Source organism: Mixophyes fleayi, chromosome 10, assembly GCF_038048845.1.
Source record: "Mixophyes fleayi isolate aMixFle1 chromosome 10, aMixFle1.hap1, whole genome shotgun sequence".
NCBI lineage: Eukaryota > Metazoa > Chordata > Amphibia > Anura > Limnodynastidae > Mixophyes > Mixophyes fleayi.
Window position 1 is genome coordinate 7,776,677 of NC_134411.1, and position 24,101 is coordinate 7,800,777.

The window sequence follows — 24,101 nt, forward strand, 5'->3', positions numbered from 1 at the left end:
TTTTTTATCGATATACTTAATTACTGTATTTTCTTCAGGAAGACATGTAATTGGGCGGAAGAATACATCACTGTGCAAGCCACCTAGTCTATAAAAGGACGTCCCTAGTTGTTTACATTCAGACTTACGGAAGAGCAAGGCAGGCTTAGCTGTGGTGCTGTGGAGTGGTTTGTACTGTTGAGGGGTTTTATTTTAGAATATAAATAGATAACAAGTTTTTATGTAGTAGGGTTCAGTTTCCTAAATAGTAATATGAAAGCTGCAGAGTCCTGGGAGATGAATAAGAATTGGGTGAATTTATTTGAGGGGGTTAAAAAAAAAAACAATTTCATTTTGTTTAGATTACTGTTGCAGATACCAGATTTATAGTATGAAATTACTTCGAGACATTGTATTTCTTTGTGAAATTCAGTTGCAATGTTATCCACATATGGCAGTAAGAAGCCTGATATCTAGCTGACAAGAAATAGAAACTGATACAAATTGGTAAGAAGAGAGTTGAGAATTGGCATTAAAGAGCCACAGCCAGCTATGGGAGAATGGAGATTGGAAAGGAGTGCTCTGATAACTAGACCAAATGTAATCTGAAATTGGACATGATAATGGAGAAGGCTAGAACACCATTAAAAAAAAAAAAAAGAAGATTGGAGAATTAAGAAGGCTAGAACACTTGTTTTAGTTTGAAGATGCAAGATTGAAAAAGAAATTGAAGTCTAGAACAGATTGGCTTGACAACGTGAAGTCTGTAGGAGGAATTGAGAAGGTTAGGACCGTTTGATAAAATGGCAATTCTAAAAAGATTAGGCAAATGGTTTTGAATTTTTGTAATATTTTTAACTTTCACTGAAAATAGAAGAAAGGAATAACTACATTGAGCAACAGATCTAGGCTTTTATGAGGACAACATAGCCTTGTTTAGAAAATCTACAGCATAATTTATGTAGGCTTACAAGACAGCTATTCAAAGGATATAAAGCAAGAATACAGCTTCATTTTAAATATTCAAGAGCATAGTTACTATGTACTGCTACGAAAACAAGATGAAACTTACAGCTGAATATAGAAGTTCTTAAATAAGAAAAAGTAAATTACTATAGAAGTTAAGAAGAGTCAGGGTTTTCTTTTTAGGGTACAAAGGAAGATTTAGAAGAGCATGAAGTAAGAAGCAGAAACACTGGAACAGATACTCTGAAAGGAAGGACAGGACAAGTACTAAGGACTTTGTTTATGGCATAGAAATGCTACTAGACAGAAATTACTCTGGCATCAGGATTCCTCGCATTCTATATTTTAACATTCTAATGATTAGGTTTCTTGAAGGTTATGCAAGTGGACTTTAGAACTTCACAGGTCTTACAACTCTTAAATCAAGGTTTGGTTGTTGAGATGCTATTTGTGGTTGTGCAAGCTGGTAATTTATCTGTATGTCGACTTGGGATGGCAGTACTTTGGAAAAAACATATGGTGAAGTTTGTCTGAACAAGGATGGAGAATGAAGTGTCTGTAGCACATATCCCAGGAGAGATTGAGTGGTTTCAGATCGGCTTGAAAGAATTGGAGAACACAAAAGAGAAGACTAATAGGTTGTGATAGAAACTCCCAGTCTTGATGGTTCCAGAAGGCAGAGCGAAAGAGAAACACAGCGTGTATTGTAATCGCCCTATCGTACGCATCTTGCCCCATCATTCCAAATAGGTTTGTAAGTGAGGGTCCTGTGCGGAGGGGAAGTGGTCATGGGGTTTTGCAGCTCTTGTTTTTCAGGCTTATCTCTAGGGATCTTTCCTGGTGCTTTATGGCGGTGTTTCCAGCCCTGACTATAGTCTTGTAAGCGGATTTGATAAAATCAAGACGTCTAGCATATCCCTAGCTGTGTAGATAGACTCTATAAGGTGGTGGTAAACAGCAGATTGTGGAGCAGCAGCCTCTGGTGGACTTTGGTAAGAATTTTTTTGTCTTGTGGTACAGAAAAATCTATTAAGGCAGGTTAGTAATGTGACGTTTCTCTGGCTTGATGACACAGTAAACCCTAATGTGTTGCTAGTTTTTTTTTTGTTTTTTTTTATGTAGTATTAGGGGAAGGGGGGTCTGTAAATTATTTTTCCCTAGATTTTTTGCAGATATTCATAGTGTTGCTTATAAGAAAAGCAAATCTGCAATGCGTTCAGGAGCAAGGACTGAAACGTTTGCTAAGGTTTGTCTTCAACTTATTTTTTGTGTATTTTAACTTGACTGTCCTTTCTTTTTGTTCAGTCTATCTAGTGTGATGAAAAGCCCTGAATGATTTTAAGTGACTATTATGCTAGGCAAGGGTATGAGTACTGAATTTTAGACATCTGTACTCATTTCTTATTCTAGTGTTTTACAAATCTCTTATGTAGTAAAAATGCTACTTCAGCTATAGAAATAATAAAGCTGTTCATATACTCTGGCTTTATAAAATAAATGCAACATAGTATGTCCATGGCTTATAAAATGTACATTTTCCAATACAGTTTGCCGCTGTTTGAAATTAAATCGCAACATAGTTTGTGTGCTGTTTTCCCTGTAACTTTGGGGAAATGGAGTTGCATTTAACAAATGTTTAAAAATGTTGTGGTGTGTAGTTTGGGGTTTGTCTTCACATTACTGGTAGCATTGTTATGGAGAAAGGTTGATAAGTTAAAAAATTAACTGATAACTAATTAAAGCTGCAATCCTACAAAAAAAAAGTTTGTTTTGTTACATACATCGCTCCGGTTTACTGTAGGACGATGCACAGTGATGACTTGTTTGTTTAATATTTTTTTTACAGATTGTAAAGTGTCATTTTACTGCTATGGCAACAAGTCACGTGATTTGAGTAGAGAGGCTTTGGCACGCTCCTCTTCTCTGAATGCTGTTTGCAGCACCTCCGATGTCCAATAGATGGGAAAGTCGGAGATATAGGAGGACCCCCTATATAAAAAACTCTGCAATATAATATATATTAAACAAGTACAAAACTTGAAAATTAAAACCAGTAGGTGGGATTGCAGCTTTAAAAAAAAAATTACTGTTAAGTAGTTGCAAAGTGTTATTGTCTTTAGGGGGAAAACAAAGGCGTTTTGGGAATGGGTTGTGGGACGATGTCTTTTGTCTAGACTCTTTCAGATTCATCTTTATGACACTGCCCATATCAAATTAATTGAGAATGGCGTTGGAGTTCTAAAGTAAGAAAGGTATTTCTGGTGAATGAATGGAAACTGAGCACAATCACTATTTCTTTAGCCACAAAAAAGTGCAATTTTGTTTGGCCATCCAGAATGTATTAAGGGAACTTACAAGCCCAAAAGTCTGATGCACACCGTGTTTCTTCAGAAGGAATAAGTATTATCTTGATATTTCGCAAGTCTTAGCTCTTCATTGGCAAAATTCACAAAAGAATATTTAAATAATTAACTAACGTAAAAGGATTTGAAAGTGTGCCTTTTCTATCCCTCTCTGAAAAGACTTGAAAACGTAAAATCATCAACAACTTAATAAAATCTATTGTATGATCTTTGAAGAGTGAAATGTATTCAGAAAACACGAAGAGAAATAGGATGTTGGAAGACTAAAATGTTTAATAAAATATTCAAGAAATAATCATATGAAATAAAATGCCATCATTTACTACCTCAATCATCTCAATAAAAATCTACACCAAGAACTGAGTTTCCAAAGAGTTTAGCATGGATCAAAAATTCTAAAGTGGATATGTTATACAGCCTCTTTATCTGGATGAATGTGTGTATGGTTTGCTCAGGCAGGCATGCAAAGCCAAAGCTGATTACTAGTCCTTCTTTACCAGTCTTGGAATTTGGAATCTACATCTTTAACAGATAAGTGTAATAATTTGTTACCCCTGAATGCTAATAGGAGTTAAAATTAACTACAATTAGCACAACCATTTTTTCACTTTAACAAACATATCCATCAAGTGTGGGTAGCTCATGTGCTTCAAGCTCTACCTTTTGTTAAAACAAATAAATAATAAAACTGACAGTTTGTTGTGAATGATTTAACATATATAAATGCTAAAGATTTCAGCATGTCCACATTGGAGCTGCAGTAATATGTAACACTAAATGGCAATAATAGTCCACCACCCCAAACTCACATTAGCTGATTAAAGTTACATTTCTGGTGGGTGGGTGGGATGGGGTTGACCTTCTAGTTTTTGTTTTTCTCTTAGGAATTTTATTTTAAGGAATAAGCATAACCGTGCTGGAGCTGAAAATAACCTGGCAAGCGATAGTCTGTTGCACACTTTGCATTCCTAAGAGCTTGCTGACTACTGTACTCATAAAGGTGGGAGCAGAAATAAAGCACTGTAACATGTTTCGAGTGGATGAGATTAATGAGAATTTGGCTTAATGAATTGAAAAACTAACTTTGCTTTTCCAAAAAGTCAAATATATAAACGTTTCATTTCAACACAAGAATATCTTCATTTTAAAAGCTGTCTAAATGTCTAGCTAAAAGTGTGCTATTATTCTCTGGGAGGAGGGCAATTTTGTTTCAGATTTTCTTTTCAGAAATCTCATGGTATTATGGCAGAACTTGAATTCCTGGGGACTTGGCATCTAAGGAAAAAGGCTTGTAAAGCTTGGCGAGGTGTCCTGATTTTTCCATGTGCTTTGGCATGTAGCGCTTTTTAAGGTGAATTTGTGAGCAACTTCATGGCCAACTTTCAACAGCGCATTGGGAAGGGGTTTGGGGTATTCCACAACTTGTCCAGCTTTATTTCTTTCAGACTCCCTAGAACAGTGTTTGGGATCTGTAGCAGGTAATGTGCAGTGTGTGCATGGATCTTCCTCATCTTTGTAGGCTGTCTGTAGTGGATTCAATGTCTTCAAAATTCCCAAATGTATGGGCATGGAATAGTCTGAGCAGTTGCTACATTGGGATTACTACATGGTGAGTGGGGATAGTCCATGTTGAAGAAATGATCGTTGTTGTTCTCTTTTGGGTTGTGGGGAAGTTTTTCTGTTCTCTTACAGAAACCTCTGACAAAACGAATCTTGAATATCGCTTGAAATACACTAAGTACCAGCTGATACAGATACATGTTGTATTATGCATATTTTGGTTTTCCATACTCTTGAGCTACAGAAGAAAAAGTGCACTTGGAGCTTTATCTAAAACTAGATTTGTGAAATTTGTGGAAGGAAAGAAAAGCTGTCTAGCTTATATCTCAGATGTACAAATGGAATTCAAGATGTTTGGGGAACCCACTGATGGAAGATGATATAGGATGTCACTTTAGCAGGTCCTTTTTAACTTTATTAAACATTACACATACCCATTACTCTGAAAGTTAACTTAATGCTACTGTCTTTAGTAGGTGTAGAATAAAATAAGTAAATTGAAAATGCATTTAATGCAAAGTAGGTAACATATTCAAAATAATTGTTATATATTCACCTTTAGGAACCTTGAATACACCATTTCTTAGCCCAAATGGCGGTTTTATATCTTATACTATGGCGACAGTACATATGGCACACAGTAATTCAATTTCCCTTGATGCATTAGAACATCACTTAGTTTAAAGTTGACTTGTATTCTTGGTGGGGTGTGGTTGCATATCTGAGGATTATGTTGGGGTGGGTAGGTAGCTAACCTCCGGCTTGTCTCTAGATTCTTTTTTCAGGTCCGTGATAAGCTTCAGATCAAGGTATTAAGAACTAGTTTTTCAATTCCATAAAAAAATACTACTGTGTGGGTTCATAAGTGGCTGCGTAAGTTCTATCTTGAAGGGAGTTCAACATCTTCTATCAGCGTATTTTTGAAAATTGCAGAGTTCTCTTGATGGTTAGCGGTATGTATTCTACTATTGGCAACTTGTCACAATGGGGTAGGATAAATCTTCTCTGAGAGTAATAAGTCCTGAACTCTATACAAAATCTAAAATTGTATATAAATAGTCTATAGTGAAACCTGCAAGTCTTGCACAATTAAAAGGTGGAATCCTTTATTTTACATTTATATATAAAACCTGAAATGGTTGTATATAAGCCATTAATTAAACACGCCAAGCAACCTAGAATCATACTTGTTGATTTGCCACTGATCATGTACTAAAATTAAGTCTGCTGTTTACATAAGTGATGATTTTTAGGATTATCCACAGTCAAAAACTACAATCCCATATCTGAAATAGTACTAGGGTTGAAGGGTGAAGTCTCTCAGGAGCCAAAAAAATTGGATCTCCTATTAGTAAGGTATTGTAATTGTATGCGTTGGATCCAAGAAAGTGTGAAATCAGTCTCCGCTAATGGAAAGTAACTTGACGTGTCTTTAAAGGTAATTTTCTTTATTCTATATGTCAGACATTCATTGGACTGGGTGGTCATTGGTTAATGTTTTCCAGAGTAGTATTGGGAGGGCAAGTATGGTCTGTTTTCAACTTTTTTCAGGTCACCATGCATGAAGTCAATAATACCAAGAAGATTCTTAGATTACAAGATTTAAAAACAAAAAAGTTCACCGCTCTTCCGGAAGTCTCGCAAGGTTTTCTTTTCCTGGGAGAAGAAGCTTGTTCTTCCAGGTTTTGCTTTTTTCCTGTTTGTCAAATCCCAAAAAAAGCAAAAGATACCGGTGGTTGGCACTCCTGGTATCCAGGACGGGGTTCAAATCCCTGCGGTGTCTTTTTGCTGAGACTCTTAATGTATTTCTTCCCATATATTGTAAGCAGGGCCCTTTTCCCCATCTCGGTAATAAAACCATGCCGTGTAATAGTGGTTTGTTCCCAATTGTAATGTGCTATGGAATTTGCTGGCGCTAAACAAATTAATGTTGAACCTTTCTGCAGTCTTGTGATACCTCTGTAGTATTTGTTATAAGGTGTTTTTGTTTTTTTTATTACAAAGGTGTTACATAACGAGACTACTTTGGTCATTGATGAAAGTAATTTTTCATGCGAACATTTCCAATTTCACTTTGCAGAATATGCTTTCATGTTGTCTCTCTTTTTTTTTTTTTTTTTTTTTTTTTTTAACCCTTAATTACATTGTCACCATTCATTATCAGCAGATATACTCAACATATAGCAATTAAAAATGTTTATCCACCGTTGCGCTCTGATAATTCCACCTTCCAGCTAATGACAGGCGTGGCCTTTAAGTCTAGCTTGGAAGAAAGAGGGAACACTACAATATTGACAACTGTATACAGCTTTGAACTGCTATGGTGGCCTGTATGTACTCACCCATTTATTTATTGGTAAAGTTATTTATGCCATAAAGTCATCATAATGAACTAAATGAAAATGGTATATTTTAATGCCGCCAATGTAAGTGGTGCGGTTTTAAGTGTCGGCAGTCATACTATCTGCATTTTGTGCTGTCGCTATTTATCCAAGAAATGTCGGAAATCATGGATGTCACTTTTTACATAAGTTTGTATATGTCGCTATAATTGCGTTCGCTATTTAACTGTTGGCATTATTAACATTGTAAATGTGACTACCACCGCACAGTATAGCAGGGCCATCTTAACAACATTATGGGCCTCTGGTCAAAGCAATGCTCTGGGGCCCCTACCACCACAACCACTCACAGGACTAAAAATGTACATTATTGATAAAATTAAGTTAATATTGTTGCCTGCAAAAAGTCATAAATGGCCAATATGCTTAGAACACCACTTCACATGCCATCAAACCTAACTAAATGCACCTTGCATGTCCATCAGATCTCCATATGCCCCTTACATCCACATCAGCTGCTTTTGTCCCCCAGGTGACTCAAAACATTTTGCCACTGCACCAGGCAGACCCATTAGGCTCCCAGCCTTCTGGGAAAAGTCCCAGTAAGATCTATGGCCAATCTGTCCCTGAGTGTCATTGATCTGAAGGGGATGAGCAGCACAGTCTGCTGTGTATGTACTTGCTGGCAAGATATCTCCAACTGCAGATGGATTCCCTGGTTATAGCGGTGATATTTTGACAGCTTATACAATGGATGAAAAATTCTGTGGTCTTTCAATGATTAAGTAGCAACAAACTTACACATTATTGCAGCAATTACGACAGTTTGGCAGTAAAACTGCACAAATGCACAATTTGGCCACAAACTGGTAAGTCAGTTTTACCTTGTATAGAACAAGTAAACCTAAAACCCACATTGTCTTATGTAAAAGTGCTGAATATAGAATTACTGTATCTATATAAAGACTTCTTAAGCTGCTTGCCATTATACAGTATTTTATTTTGATATGCTATCGAGTGCAAGCTATACTTTATGGTTATCATCCATTTTAAACATTTATATGGGAGTAGTAGAAGGAAGTCTGATGTGAATAAGAAAAAGAGAAAAAAAGTTTGTATTCAAAAATTTATCTCAAATATATTTAAGAAAAAATTTGTCAGTGCTGCCCACATACCTAGTAATTCTACCACTCAGCCCAAGACCATGTGCAGGGATGGATTGTCCTACCAAAGCATACACCATGCCCTGATGGCCATGGCATCTCACCTCAGATGGTGGGACTTGTAATTATTTATGAATGTCTGTCTCCTCAGGGTGTTCGGCCACCACGTGTCATTCAGGAAGTCGACAATTTAAATGTCTACAGTATTAGGCCTTCTGCATTCTGAAAGAATATCTATTATTAACACAGGTCTATTGCAAGATGAATAAAGTACATTGTGTCCAGCATGGATGCCTGATGCACTATACTCATGTAATGTGTAGTTAATTGATTCATTGGACCTGAATATATAAACTATTTTACAGTAGAAATTTATACATTGTGTATATTTCTAATTTTATTAAATGATGTACCTTTGAAAAGATAAATATACCTGTACAAGAAGGCACATCACCCAATACTGTAGTGATGTTTAGGTTTGATGCCTTAAAAACAGCATATGATGTAACTGTTATAACAAATGTGTAACATTTGGTCGTTGGTATGCTATAAAAATGCTTCAATTAAAAATATGTAACTAACAATGTAACTATTCTCCTTGTTTACTTTGTCATAAAAACATCTGTGATGACTTTAGAGTAAATTAACAATTTTCAGTAGACCATGGGATATGACTGCTTAACCTGTTTTTGACGTTATATTTACGTCTGGCTATGTACTCTACCTCTAACCCGGGGTATATTTGCTGTGACTGGTAATGGTGGCTGCACGTTAACATAGTTGGACCTGGATTGAAAGTTCTGGAAGTGAAGGGTGCTGAATATAAAAGTGCAAAGTATTTTCTTAGTCGGTGCTGGAAAACCTGGTGAAATGATCCAGAATTCACTGTGTGTTGGGGGTCCTACTAGCTGATCATTTAAATAATTCATAAATAAAGTTTCTGAAAATGACAGATAAAGGTGTTAAAAAAATAAATAAAAAAAATTCGGAAATAAAATGTTCCTCCTTCCCCATCAATGCTGTCAGGATCCCCAGTGTGAGGACCAAGGAGCGTAGTGTAAATGAAATGTCTTTATTTTGAAGGCAGGTCACACAGGTAAAAACTAAATGTTCAACAGCAAAACAGCTAGCACTCGTCCATGGCAATAGCAGGAACCCAGGTTTAGCATAGATGATCCACAGAAGAATTAGACAGGAGGAAGGTCAGGCAAGCCAGGGTCAGAAGATCCACCACAATACAGGGAGTAAACCCAAACAAAGCTAGAGTCGGGGTCACAAAAAGAGTGCAATACCAGGAGACAAATCAGCCAAATCACAAGAATATTTAAGAGAAACCAGCAGCAGTAACAATTTATAACCTGGCCCAATTTGCTGGAAAATACAGTCTTATAAGGCCAGACCAGGTGATCATTGTCCAGATCCAATGATGAGAACTTAACCCCTTGCAGGCATAATCTTAAATAGGCAAATTAACATCCACAGAAGAGATGCTGTACTGCAGAAAGAGGCAGATTGTGACATATACCTAGATCACATCATGCCTTGTGTGTGTGTGTGTGTGTGACACTTGCACACTTTGATTGTCATACAGTCAAATGAAAATGTGTCTGAACTAAAATATACACCTTTAGATCTTTAGGCCTTAGAACGATGTAAAACCTTATATATAGGGATATAAAATATTTACATTATACGACAGAATTTTTACATTGCATTTTATACTAAAAATAGCTATTTTCCTATATCATGACCATAAAATAAATGCAAATTATCTGACTGTTCATTTTGTTTTGTCAAAGTACTCATTGGTAGCAATTGCAATGGGTTAGCTTCCATTTTGTTTTGCTAGAGAAAGGTCAAACAAAAACACCTCCTCCATGTCTTTTGAGTACTTCCCAAGCTGTCTTCTGAAAACATACAAAACATATAATATAACCTGGTATAGGTAATATTCTAAAATGCCATTGAGAACTGTGAGGAAAAATAACTAAGATAATTTGTATTTTTCTCTTTCACTCCTCCAAAAACAGTTGTTTTTCTGAGCTCCTGTGTTCTAGACAAGAATATAGATATGGCATACTTGCCAACTCTCCCTGACAGGGAGACCCCCTGAAATAGGGGTGATCTCCCTCACTCTCTGAAGTGTCTGGCATTCTCCCGGCTGCTGAGCCAGTACATGACGTGGTTGGCTTCGCCATCTGTGGCATGATGACAGTTCAGAAATTGTGTCCTATGTCCATGTATTGATGCCTATAGAGGTAGCCATTTTCATGGAGACCAAGATTTAATCAAAGACTGACAGGTAAGACTTGACTAAAATGTAAGAGACACTTTTAGTCTGTAGAGATTCATTAGCTGCTTTTCTTTAATGCATAGTTGCCTACTATCCCGGAATGTCCGTGAGACTCCTGCATTTCTGGGAGAGCAGGGCAACCTACCTGTTCTCGCCCCCACAATAGATAAGTGACGGGGGGCAGGCTTAATGATGCAAATATTGTGTCATCTTATTGCATCAATTTGTCAAGCCCCACTCCTGCACGCCCACCTCCCCCGTGATCTCCCTGAAGCAAACGAGGAAAAGTTGGCAAGTATGAGATATGGCTGTGACCAGATCTAGATAATGTAGTTTATTTTCTCTCATCTTCCAGAAGCTTTCTTGACTAGTAACTGTCTTGAATAAAATCCCCTGACTACTTGCTTGGATGAAACAAGGTAAATGAATTATTAATATCACCTCAACCACTCTGCACCAGTTTCTCACAAAGTGTGGACTATAAAAACATATACTCTTTCTAACCCTCTGGTTCCCCACATTTTTCAATCGTCTTTAAAGTTGTATATATGGCAGTGGTTCACAAACTTTCTAAGTTTGAGACACCCTTAGGGTCTCCGTAATTTTTTTTTCAAGGCACCCCTAATCCAAAATAATTAGAGCAGTCCCATTTTATAAGTAGTTGGGTCAAAATAACGTAATAAGTATTTAGGTCAGGACAGAAATACTTAAGTTGTTTGCAAAAATAATACACAAATACAAGGGAATAGAATATTTTTATATTTTTTTGCCAATTCTATTTGTCAAAAAACAATTTACAGCTATCATTAACAGAAATAAGATCAAACAAAATAAATCAATATGTACAAAAATCATCACACTGTGCCCTCCATCACTGTTTCCCATCACTATTTCCCCTGTTCCTTTACTTAACTTTTACTTGGTTTTCTTTCTTCAGGCTCGTGGCTCCTTTCTGCACCACTCCTCACTTAAAATGTCGAGTGTGATGACGTCATGCCCGGCAGTCAGTGAGAAGGGGATGGTTGGTCCCGGGCGTTGCCATATTGGTATTTTCTATTTAGATTTTTTTTATTTTTGTTTGGTAGACAAGCAGTCGCACACTTTGGGAACCACTGATATATTGTATTTTTAAGTGGCAATGTCTTAAACTGGGTACACACTACAGGTTTTTGTCCAATAATCGGCTCAACCAGCCGACATTTAACCGTTCGTTCGAAAGTCGGGTCAGTGTGTGTAGTGACATGATGGTTGAATGTCTGCCCAAATGGAAGATTGTCGCCTCATTTGGTAGGTTGTACCATTCAATATTTTTGTTCCAATCTCCTTTCCATTGTGGAGTGTGTATAAACTTCCGACTGATCCACGGCAATCCTGGATACTCCTCGAGCTGGAGTTCCATTGGGGACGTGTGTATGGAAATTTCTCATGCCACGTGGTGCGGTATCCACACATCACTGACTTGTATTTTGTATACATGTGTATTGCACCTGTCTGGTTGCAGACCATTACACTTGTGTAAAGCACGTGTGTTATTACCCTTTGCATCTATATTTAGAACCTCTTCATATTTACCCTTTATAAACTTATACCTTTATAAACTATTAAATTTATAAAGTCATATAAACCTTTATTAAATAATATTTGTAAAATACCCAGAATAAACAGTGTTAATGTAACAGTTTTATTGCAGGAAAAAGTAAAAAAAAATGTTTTGCTAGAAACACAAAGTTTAGTTCATATTTTGTGCAACTCAGAGATGGAATGTTAAGGGCATTGTTTTGTAGTTTGTTATAAAAGGTAGTATGCTCCAATGTACCTCCATCTGAGACTTTGCCATTTTTTCCAATGTCCACAAATAAGAATTCATAGTTCGCATCCACTATGGCCATTAAAATAATGCTAAAAATCCTGTATAATTGAAGTAGAAAGATCCACTGTTTGATGGTGGCATAATTCTGACATGTTTGCCACCAATTCCATAGCCTCTCAAAGTCTTCCTCTATTGATGGACACTGAAACATAAAGACGTGCAAATAGGTTACATTTGAACATGCGTGAAATTGCATACCCTCATTTTTATTTTGGTAATTTTCAGCCTGCACTCCTGTCTGACGGCCTCTTGCTGGATGCTGCAGGCCAGGAAGATACAACAAGTAATAGCACTGCACTTGAAAGCCAGGGAACTGCCGACAGCCAGGATGTGACCCCAAGCAAAAAAACATTCAGAAGAGAAAGAGACATAGAATAAGGAAAATACAAGAAAGTGATGCACTAAAAGAAAAGATGCTTGATTGCGCTAACACTTTGATGACAAAAAGAAAGGAACTTTAATGTCTTCGGTATATCGTTACATGACCCGCAAATGTTGCTTCAGTGTGTACGAAGTTAAAATCATTGCTCGCGACAACATAGCTGTAAAAGTCGCTAACGGGACGGCCACTTTTCCCTTTATCGTCTAAAACAAGGCTAGTGTGTATGCAGTCCATGGACCGAGCGAGCAGACCATTGATCAGCATAAAAAGTTGGTGGAAAATTCTGTAGTATGTACCCAGCATTAGGCAGCATGACTTTCTTATATTGTGTATACATGTAGACTAGCCCATTGTTTCAGACTAGGCAAAAGGATTATTGTCCACCATTCCTGTATGAATGTACATCACACCAGGGGGTCTCCTGTGTTAAGATAGGGAAAAGGTCACAGATAGAACTCTTTATTTACAGAGAACTACATTGTGCATATAAATGTAATGTCTATGAATTGTGATATTTTCTGTTTAAACAAACTCTGCTATATAGCCATAGAAGAATCCCTGTCCCTAATTGTATCAGGAGCAAATCATCTGCTATCTGTGAAAAGGTAAACACAGAAAAAGGACCAATCAGGCAGGTCCTGGAATGACTCAAAAGATGCCTTTAAAAGACAGCTCCCCATAAGAACAAATGGGCATTCACTACCCAGTGATAGCTGAAGTCAGGCTGGCATTGAGGTTTTTCGGCCTCTGCCAGGGAAGGGACAATTGGTCCCTGCAGTAATGCCTTTGTCCTGATGTAACTGTCAGCGTTATCAAACAGTAGATGTGTCTCCAAGGTCACCTTGAAAAAACCCAGTACGGGTTCGAAACGCGTTGGTGGACACAGTGATTTACGAAGGAGTACAATACCTACCTGGAGTCTGTGGACGGCTGATGCTTACCGAGCTGGAGACACTGATAACGCTGACAGTCCTCAGGAAACCCGTTAGGAGTGAACTTGCCACGTACACTAAAGGATTCATTTTTTATTTGTAGTTTTTATGCATATACAGATTGTATGAAGTATTAAAAGATTTTTTTTAAAGGTAACACTATGCGCTCAATATATGTTTTTATCTTTCATGATACATGTTATCAAGCGCACATTGGAGAATCAAGAGACAAGAAATGATCCCAACTGACTACTTATGAGTTAAAAGTAAGCAGTTTGTAAGGGGTTTAAACCCCGAAAACATTTAATATGGAATTCACATGGTGATAATTAAAAGTGCCTTCTAACTGCACCTATATAAACTCCACATGTGGTGGTAATTGAGAGTGCTTTCTAACCTACACATTCTCTGAAGGTTTCCAACTTTGGGTTCATATACATCATCATTTACTTATATAGCGCCACTAATTCCACAGCGCTGTACAGAGAACTCATTCACATCAGTCCCTGCCCCATTGGAGCTTACAGTCTAAATTTCCTAACACACACACACACACAGAGAGGGAGACAGAGACTAGGGTCAATTTTTGATAGCAGCCAATTAACCTACTGTTAGAAACTCCTCTAGCCGGTACAGCACAACCCGGAGTCTGCTCTGCCAGTCAGGTGTTCACTGGAGCCCCTAGTGGTGGGGACAGACTTGGCCGCAGACTAGCAGAGGGTCGAGAAGTGCGTACCGATGAGGGAGAAGCCAGGAAAGCGGAGTGAAGTCCAGGCAAGGGTCGAGGGCCGGCAGCAGACAGGGAATCCAATACACAAGCCGAGGTCAAGGGTCACAAGCACGGTAGCTAGGTCCAGATACAGGCAAGAAGGTCAGGGTCACAAGAAACACGAGCAAGGTCCAAATCCAGGCAAGAGGTCATACACGAGAAATCCAATAGAGTGTCCACAGGACAGGGACAGGAACAAAAGCAGGTATCGGGATAAAGCAGGTCAGTAGGACTGTGGCAGAAAAGCTATAACCGGCAGTGAGGCTGCAGACCTCACTGCCTTAAATATTGATGGCCACCAATCAGAGCCCAGCTCTGGAGCAAGCCCACAGGGGGGTAATAATTGCTGGCCAAGCCCCCCTCCTTAATTAACCCACCGCTGTTCATTATGCGCATGTGCCCGGTTCCCAGCACTGCCGGGACGCAGCGCTACAGAAGACGCCCCGCGACTCGTGACACCTACCAGTATGTTTTTGGAGTGTGGGAGAAAACCGGAGGAACCGGAGGAAACCCACGCAAACACAGGGAGAACATACAAACTCCACACAGATAAGGCCATGGTCGGGAATCGAACTCATGACCCCAGTGCTGTGAGACAGAAGTGCTAACCACTAGGCCACTGTGCTGCCATATTGAGAGTAGCTACATATCAATCTGTTTCTATATCTGTGAAAAATATCGGAGAAGCTCCCTGTAAGATTCGGCTTGTACATACAGGATATTGGGAACTTTGAGGACATTTGTCCGTATTTTTTCAACATTCAAGACATTATAGGAAAATCTATGCATATATTGAATTTGAATGATCTATTTTATGACTTTTAGTATACCATCTAAAGAGAGCTTCGATTCATATGCGCCCGGAATATGCACATTGTTGAGTTTGTATCATTTTTGTAGAGGGAAGTGGTTACCTCTGTCATTTTAGGGCAGCCTTGTGTGAGAGCGCTTGGATAAGTCACGATACCCGCTTGTTTATTTACAAGAAATGTACCATAATTAGCTGGCATGTTTTCAGCAGTTAGGAGATAACTCCTCCACTTGTGTGTCTTAACAGGGTGTTGCTATGATTATTACACAACCCTTTCCCTTTCATTCCTACCACTGCTTTTATCCCAACCTTTGCAGGAAGTTAGATGTTCCCATTTTCCCAAGACCTGGTACAAAACCCTAAAGAGTTACCATTGACCAAGTTCCTAAAAGGTATTGCAGCAGGAGCTCACTAGTTAGTTGTTGCCTGGATACCTAGTTTTTAATTGATCATGTAGATCAAGCCTGTCCAACCTGCGGCCCTCCAGATGCAAAGCATGCTGGGGCTTGTAGTTTGACAACATCTGGAGGGCTGCAGGTTGGACAGGCCTGATGTAGATTATGAGCATTATGTGTGTAATTTAAAACTTCAAGAAAATATATACGTCACATTAAAATGGACAACAGGCCAATTATACAATGTCAGAATATGGGGAATCTTTTAGAATTGAAAATTCATCTAACATAAAGCAAAGACACCGCAGGGACTTGAACCCCGTCCTGGTAATCAGGAGTGCCAACCACCAGTGACTTTTGCTTTTATGTGCGTTATAATTTAGATATTATGAAACAAGTTATATGAATAAATACACACATCAAAAGCAAAACCTGAGTAAACTCTGGGATTCTGAGTTCTAAGGAGGTTTCAGATGTAACAAAAAACTGTTGTTCATTTACAGTTACACACGCCCATTAGATTAAATTGGTGTGGAAAAATACACTAAAACTACTCATTCTGTTAGTAAGGAATAAAGTATTTTGACATTCTTCTGTAAGAAACAGCACCTTTATAAATATTATGGACAGACATCTTTGCATTGGATATTTAGACTTCAATGGAGGATTTTCACTGCAATCACTCCTTGTAACCTTGCTTATATAAGCTTCTGGCATAATTATCTCTGGATACAAAGTCAGCCAAAAACCATTCAGGTCTCAGACTTCAACTTTTGGTTAACAAACCTAAAAAGGTGACCTTCTATAAATGACTGCACTTAGAGCTGTATTTAATTCACCTGGATTTTTTCAAATCTGCAATGTCTAGCTTTTAATTCATAGACTAAAGGAAATCGCAGAGTTTCAGCTCAGGAAAAGAAGGTTTATTCTATCCTGTGTAAGACTTGATGATGATGATGTGTAAGACTTAGTGATATGTTAGGAAAATCACATTTGGATTTCTATGAAATTTACAGAAAGGAGAAGGGGGTAATCGACCCTTACAACGAAAATGAGCACAACCTCAAAACAAATAGCTAGCAGAAAATACAATCAATAATAGGTGAAAATATCAGGACTGCTCCTGTATCATAGGGAGAGAAGGGGAGGGAGAGAAGGGGAGGGAGAGAAGGGGAGGGAGAGAAGGGGAGGGAGAGAAGGGGAGGGAGAGAAGGGGAGGGAGAGAAGGGGAGGGAGAGTAAATTTATAGAATTTTTCAAAATAAATTTTTATTGGGTTAAGAACAGAAACAGGTTATGTATTCATTTCTAATAGAGTTGTTTGATTGGCTAATTAGAGAAGAATGATAATACCAATACCACTAGCCAAAAAAGCATTAAGAATATAAGAAAAGCAAAAAGGGAATATACCCAGCTGAATATAATACCTAGTAACATAAAACACAAAGACAAAAAGGGAAAAGGGAAAAGGGGGAGGGGTATCGACAATGGAACATGGAGGGGGGAATCAAAAAGTGAGTACTCACAAATCAGGACCTCCGTTTAGGACACAGCTAACCACACAGATTAAATATAGTGCAAATGTGATGCGATACAAAGCCCATTTAGCCATCCTAACGGAATTAGTATTCAAATGCATTTATAGATACACTAATCAATTGGACTGGCCCATGATCACAGACTCAACAGAGTCTATAAAATCCAGCCATGGACCCCATGTAGCATAATACGTTTCTAGTGAGTCCGTAGCTGAAAGGTGCATTTCATCCATGATCCTATAATGTTCTAGTCTATTGGCCCAATCTCGAAAATTTGGAAGTCCAGTCTTAAACATTGAGATATTTATATAATTTTAAAAGTCTAAAGGCTCATCAGCATCTTAAAAGATACTATGATACATGTCTGTCCATTTTCTATTTGTATTCACCGTTACATAAAAAAAAAATTAAAATTGTACAGGTTACAGAGATTTATTTTATTTTATTTTTTGACAGTGTAGAGCACAGCCCTGGTTGTGTGGGTGTTACAAGTACTAGTTATAAATTCATAATATATTAATACAGGAATATAAACAGGGGATTAAGGAGATGAACATTTTACCTGGACAATCCTTGACAAGGGGACAAAATACAACTCTCCACTCAATACACCATGCCTTCGTTCTGCACCGTGCACACTAATGAACAGATTACAACCATGCATCCTTAATTTGCTTTTAAAAAAAATTCTTACCAGCTTTATTTTTTCCGTGTACAGCATTTTATAAATAAACTCTGTAGACAATATTTCATTGACGTTGATCTGGCAGGAAGGTTAACTTTCAAGTCAATGCAGCAATATGATAATCTATAACCTGATCGTAGTTCCGAGATCTTTTTATACAATACCAGATGTATCCTTGATTTAATGAAATTATTGCAAGAAAGATATTTAAGCTGTACATACATACATTCAATACATTGTAGATATTTTAAAAATATTAATAGCTTTTGAGGAGCTTTTTGAAAGGCAAAAGCATTCCACTATAATTTGGTTATTGTGCATGTATGCCTGGCAAATGTTAATGGTTTAAATAAAAGCAAAGTTTTTAGCACATAAACAAGAGGAATTTGTACGACAAATAATTACATCTAACAGCATTTAACTGTAGTTTTTCACTTTTAAGCCCTATTAATATGAGCAATACTTTTCTTGTTGAAATACCGTAGATATTCTGGCACCTGTACATGTAGCAGAAGCCTGGGACCATTTAAGTTGGTTTTCAGGATTTCCAATACTAGGATTTTGATGTTATGCTCCATACATTCTGATAGTACAGCTGCTACTATGGCAGTGTAGTCTTTCTCCTTTACAGCCAATGATAGGCAAGAGGTTCTAGACAGGTCTTCTGGAACCTTGATGAAGTATCACTGCCATGGGTGGGGTGGACCGGGCCTGGGGACATCCTACATTGAACTGCCTGGGCTGGTCTGAAAGAATGGGATACAGTCCTTTTCTTCCATTTTATTTTGTTCACCTAGGAAGGGGCAGGGTTAAATATTCAGGAACTGCTGCTCTTCCTGGCGGCTACCACCTTATTGTATGTGCTTTCCCTTGCTTTCTACCTCCCCCTTCCCAACAAGCACCCATGGAGGCTTCTCTGCCTGCCTCCTAAACATGATGTAGAGGTGGAGACTTCCATGGTAGGTTATTAAAATACTGTGGGGACTGCTGTGTGAGCACAAAGGGTTAACATACTGCGGGAACTGCTATTACTGGCAAGTAAAATAAGACAACTGTTAATAAATAATTTCTCCACAGATAAATTGCTTGAATGTGGCCAGGAAGGCCTGTGACTGTAGCTGGGGTATCCCCCAGAGTTCTATAGAACATATAAGAACCCAAAACACACACACAATATATATTTTTATTTATGTGTTGGAGTTTATGTGCCAAACTAAACTCGATACACATGATGTACCCACTAAAGATAGACACTGTACAGAGAAATCACAGCTCCCTCAGGGATTAATATTTCATAACCATATTTCATATGTAAAATGTTACTGAACTCATACCCTGGTTTGTGAAGTTAGTTACCTTTCTGACGCTTCTTGTACAGAGCATACTATCTACATAAGTGTTCTATTTTCTGCATTTTATCCATTAATTTTATTTCAATTTATCCTTCGTTTCTAATGGTTATTGCATTTATTTTGTATGTTATTGATTATACACTTTATATTCAAGGCCCTGTACCAGTGCCGTAACGAGGGCGGTGCGGGCGGTGCCGCTGCCCCGGGCGCAAGGCTAAGGGGGCGCAGCAGCCGCCCCCTACCTGCCTCCATAGCTTCAGCCCTAAGAGAGAGAGAGAGAAAGAGAGATATACTTACAACAGTTGGATGCTTTAGCCCTTAAGTCTGTCCCGCAGTGGAACGCATATGTTCCACTGACAGGAAGTTCGGCATTTGGAACGCACATGTTCCACTGCGGGACAGACTTAAGGGCTGAAGCGTCCAACTGTTGTAAGCATAGCCGGATTAAGGGGGGGGGCACGTGCCCCGGGCCCCCCTCTCTCCGAGAGCCCCCCGCATCACCTCACCTGCCAGTTGCTGTGAAATACGACTGCGGGGGACCCCTGACAAATGCGAGCACTCCTTAACCCTTGGATGATCTCTAAACATTTGCCAGTAGTACAGCAGCACCGCAGCTGCTGTACTGTCAAAAATGTCCGAAATTGAGCTGCTGCGCATGTGCAGCAGCTCCTCCTAGGCACCAAGAAAGTGAGCAGGTGAGTCGTCATAGTGTCACTGGGCAGTGGGCACATATTTAAACTGTGGAAAAACAAATAAATCATATATAAATAGATATAAAAAAAAACCAAAACCTTAATATGCAAAATGTGAACTGAATGATGATGCATATCGTTTATATGCGTTTTAAACCTGCATTTTTTTCACACCATTGGTTAACAGGCCTTAGGTGGAACAAGGATTTGTCTGTTGTCATTTGCTTACCTAACCATTCCTGCCTTGTCAGTGAGAATAGTCAGTTCCATCGAACCTTTAATATCACTTAGAATTCAGAGAGCCTAGTTTTGATATTATTGTTACAACAGTGCACAAATATATATATATTTGACAGGAATAAGAAGCAGGGTTTTTTGTGGCATTTTCCAAGATGGTGGCGTATGCAGAGTTTTGTCTTTTCCTTTTTTATTCAGTGCTACTCTCCATAGCAGTGAAGGATTTATTTACACTGCCTTATGTAAATGGGAACAAAAAAAAACAGCTTGGTTTTATGGGCAGCATGGTGGCTTAGTGGTTAGCACTTCTGTCTCACAGCACTGGGGTCATGATTTAGATTCCCTATCAAGGCCTTATCTGTGCGGAGTTTGTATGTTCTCCCCGTGTTTGCGTGGGTTTCCTCCCGAAAAAAACATACTGGTAGGTTAATTGGCTGCTATTAAATTGACCCTAGTCTATCTGTTTGTCTGTCTGTCTGTGTGTGTGTGTTAGGGAATTTAGACTAAGCTCCAATGGGGATTCTCTGTACATCGCTGCGTAATTAGTGGCACTATATAAATAGATAGATAGCGTGTGTTATCAATGGCATTTTTAATGTGCAGTATCATTGCTAGTTTTAATGTGCGTTATCAGTGGTATCATTGCTGGTTTTAATGTGTGGTGTCAATGCCCATTTTAATGTGGGGTTTTGATGATCATTTTAATGTAAAGTATTTTAGTTTGTGGAAGTAATGACTTTCTTGTGCAGACAACATAGGCGAGCCCTCTGGTGAGATCTGTAAATGTTGTACTGTTGGCTATAGGTGTTGTAATGCAGGATATGTCAATGCTTACAGCCTTATACCCAATGAAGACACTATGCTCTTAATTTGAGATCTTAGGGGCCCCTTCTGTCTTAAGTGCCCTGGGCCCCCCAAAGCCTTAATCCAGCTCTGGTTGTAAGTATCTCTCTCTCTCTCTCTTGACGTTATCAAATATGCCACAAGCTGTCAGAGGTGCACGCTGCGCAGTAAGCATGGCCCAGTCCAAAATACTTCACTGCATGCTCAACCCCAACTAGAGTCTACTCTGCAATCTGTACTGTGCTTGGAGCAGTCAGGTCAGTACATTATTTTGTTGCACACAACTGTTCTTTATTCTGTCAATTATTAATGAGCTAAGCAGTGGCACAAGAGGTCTAGCCTTATTTTTCAAAAAATAGAGGGGGACTAGTACATCAATGAGGAAGTATAGGAAGGGTTACAAAAAGGGAAATGGACACAATATTAATACAGGTACATTAAAATATGTAATTGATCAAAAATGGTCATAGATTTAAGTTGTTCCTAGCCATATTATGTAGATGCTGTATGTTGAGGTTCCATTAAATTGAAATGTGTGGGGTCTCAGTATTTGCCAACATTTCTTGTTTACCTATTACACTCTGAATTAGCGGTGAACACCTGGAGTTTACATGAATATTGTAAAAACTGATTTTTATATACTCTGTACATTATTCAGGTCTTGTGAGTGCTTCATATCCTGTGTGTCTCTCTCTGTGTAATATATATATAATTCTTTCAGTAAAGTGCTAGCCACACCCACATTAGGTTGGCCACACCCACTTGTGACATGCCACTCCCACTTAGATGGGGGGCGCCGGTGCCCTGTCTCGCCCAGGGCACCAAAATTTCTAGTTACGGCACTGCCCTGTACCTTTTTATATTAAATATAAAATTTAATAAGCTTTGTCCTTAGTGCTTTAAAGAAGTTATAAACCTTTTCAGAAGAGCAGTATTGCTTGGCTATGTTTACCCTTTAAATGTCAGGGTATACTGTGTAAACCTTTTGATTGCTTCACCATGTTAACTCTGTATGCTAGAGCATGGAGCATTAACCATAAATAACCATGACTTTGGCTAACAGAGCATAGCATGCCAGTGTGTACATTTGTGTAACAGTTTTATAGTGTCCTATTGCCCCAATACAATAGGTGGTCGCAGCAATTAGATGTGTATGGACAAGAGAGACCTGCTTTGGGGCGAGTTTCAGCTGGATCTGTAGCCTGTGTGAAAGGTGAGGACAAGATTGAGGGCAGCAATCCCATCTAATCCCTTGCATTACCGTACAAGTCTTGGACACGCAGAATGCTTCCCAACAGTCAATATACTGTGCGGACTGGTGAGTACACAGAAATTTATTATATATTATCACAAACCTTAATGGCAACCATTTACACCTCAAATTTACCACCAAGTACAGCCCAAAACCAGATAGGATTTCTTGACTTAAAAATTAAAGTAAATTATAAAAAAGGTAGAGGAGACACTTTCTACAAAAATGTAGAGGTCGACACAGGGACATATTAACAACATTATGGGCCCCCGGGCAGAGCAGTGCACTGGGGCCCTACCTACACAACCACTCACAGGAATGATGTCACGCCCGACATTCAGTGCGAACAGAGAGGGAGCTGGAACGCCACCGCAAAAAGCGAAGATTTTTTTTCTTAATTACTCACTCCTCTTGTTTCAGCTGCGCCCTCTTCCCTTTAGAATGTAAGCTCTCTAATGAGCAGGGTCCTCCATACCCTTTGTTTTTATGTCTCCATTCATTTTGTCTGTCTTGTCTGTTCTTGTTTTATGTATGTCCTTGTCTTCCCTACCGTATGGCACTGTGGAGCACTGTGGTGCCTTTCAGCATTTGACTGAATATACCAAATAGAGCTTTGAACATGTCAGCAAGAGTTACATGCACATTATAGGCCTGCCTCCATCCAGTTTTTCATCTATATTTACTCATTAAAGTTTTACAATATACATTTTTAAACTATGGGGTATCCCAGAGGGGGAAACTGGCAAGTCCAGGGAGGCGCTGCATGATTTTGGTGCCAAAATCGCTCCAAATTAACATGATGCAAGTCATTGATGCCCCTGTCTCCCACATCTATATTTAAACAGACTACAGCCTGCTAAATGAAGTAGTGTTCACTATTTTTTAAAAATAGCCTGCTGAATAGATGCAGTGCTTTTAATTCCTCTAATATGAGGGGGCATTCCAAGACTTGGAAAAAAAAACCCTATAAAAAGGAATTAATGACATGGGGATATATGTACTAAACTGCAGGTTTGAAAAAGTGTAGATGTTGCCTATAGCAACCAGATTCTAGCTTTCATTTATTTAGTGCCTTCTACAAAAGGACAGCTTGAATCTCATTGGTGGCTATAGGCAACATCTACACTTTTTCAAACCCACAGTTTAGTAAATATACTCCATAGTGTCCAATTTAGAATAGGTAACTATAAGAATAGGGCAACAATATTTGGTCATGGATAACTGCTGATAAACTGGGAATGTTAACTTATAAAACACAAATTTGAATTGACTATACTTTGTATCACCATAAAGTTGTAACATTTTCCATTTGTCTTGTATCCCAAAACATTAACAAAAGCATGTGAAAGCTCGAATAGAACTCTACTTGTTTTAAGCTTCCAGAATACAGCTTCAACATAGATTAGGAAACCATCTGCAAAGTTAATATGAAGTGTAAACATTACACTTTGTTCATCCATGTTAGGACAGATTTGTCCCAATATATATATATATTGGTAGTGTACATGTACGAGGTCATTTTAAATAGTTAATCATACATCAGCACTAAAACATAACAGATTACATTTTGATTGAAGGGACCAATGTCTAATTTTAGAGGGGTTGGGTACGAGACCAACTACCACAACTTACTGGACTCGACAAGGGCAAAGCTGTCAATGACGAAAGCATGGTAAGG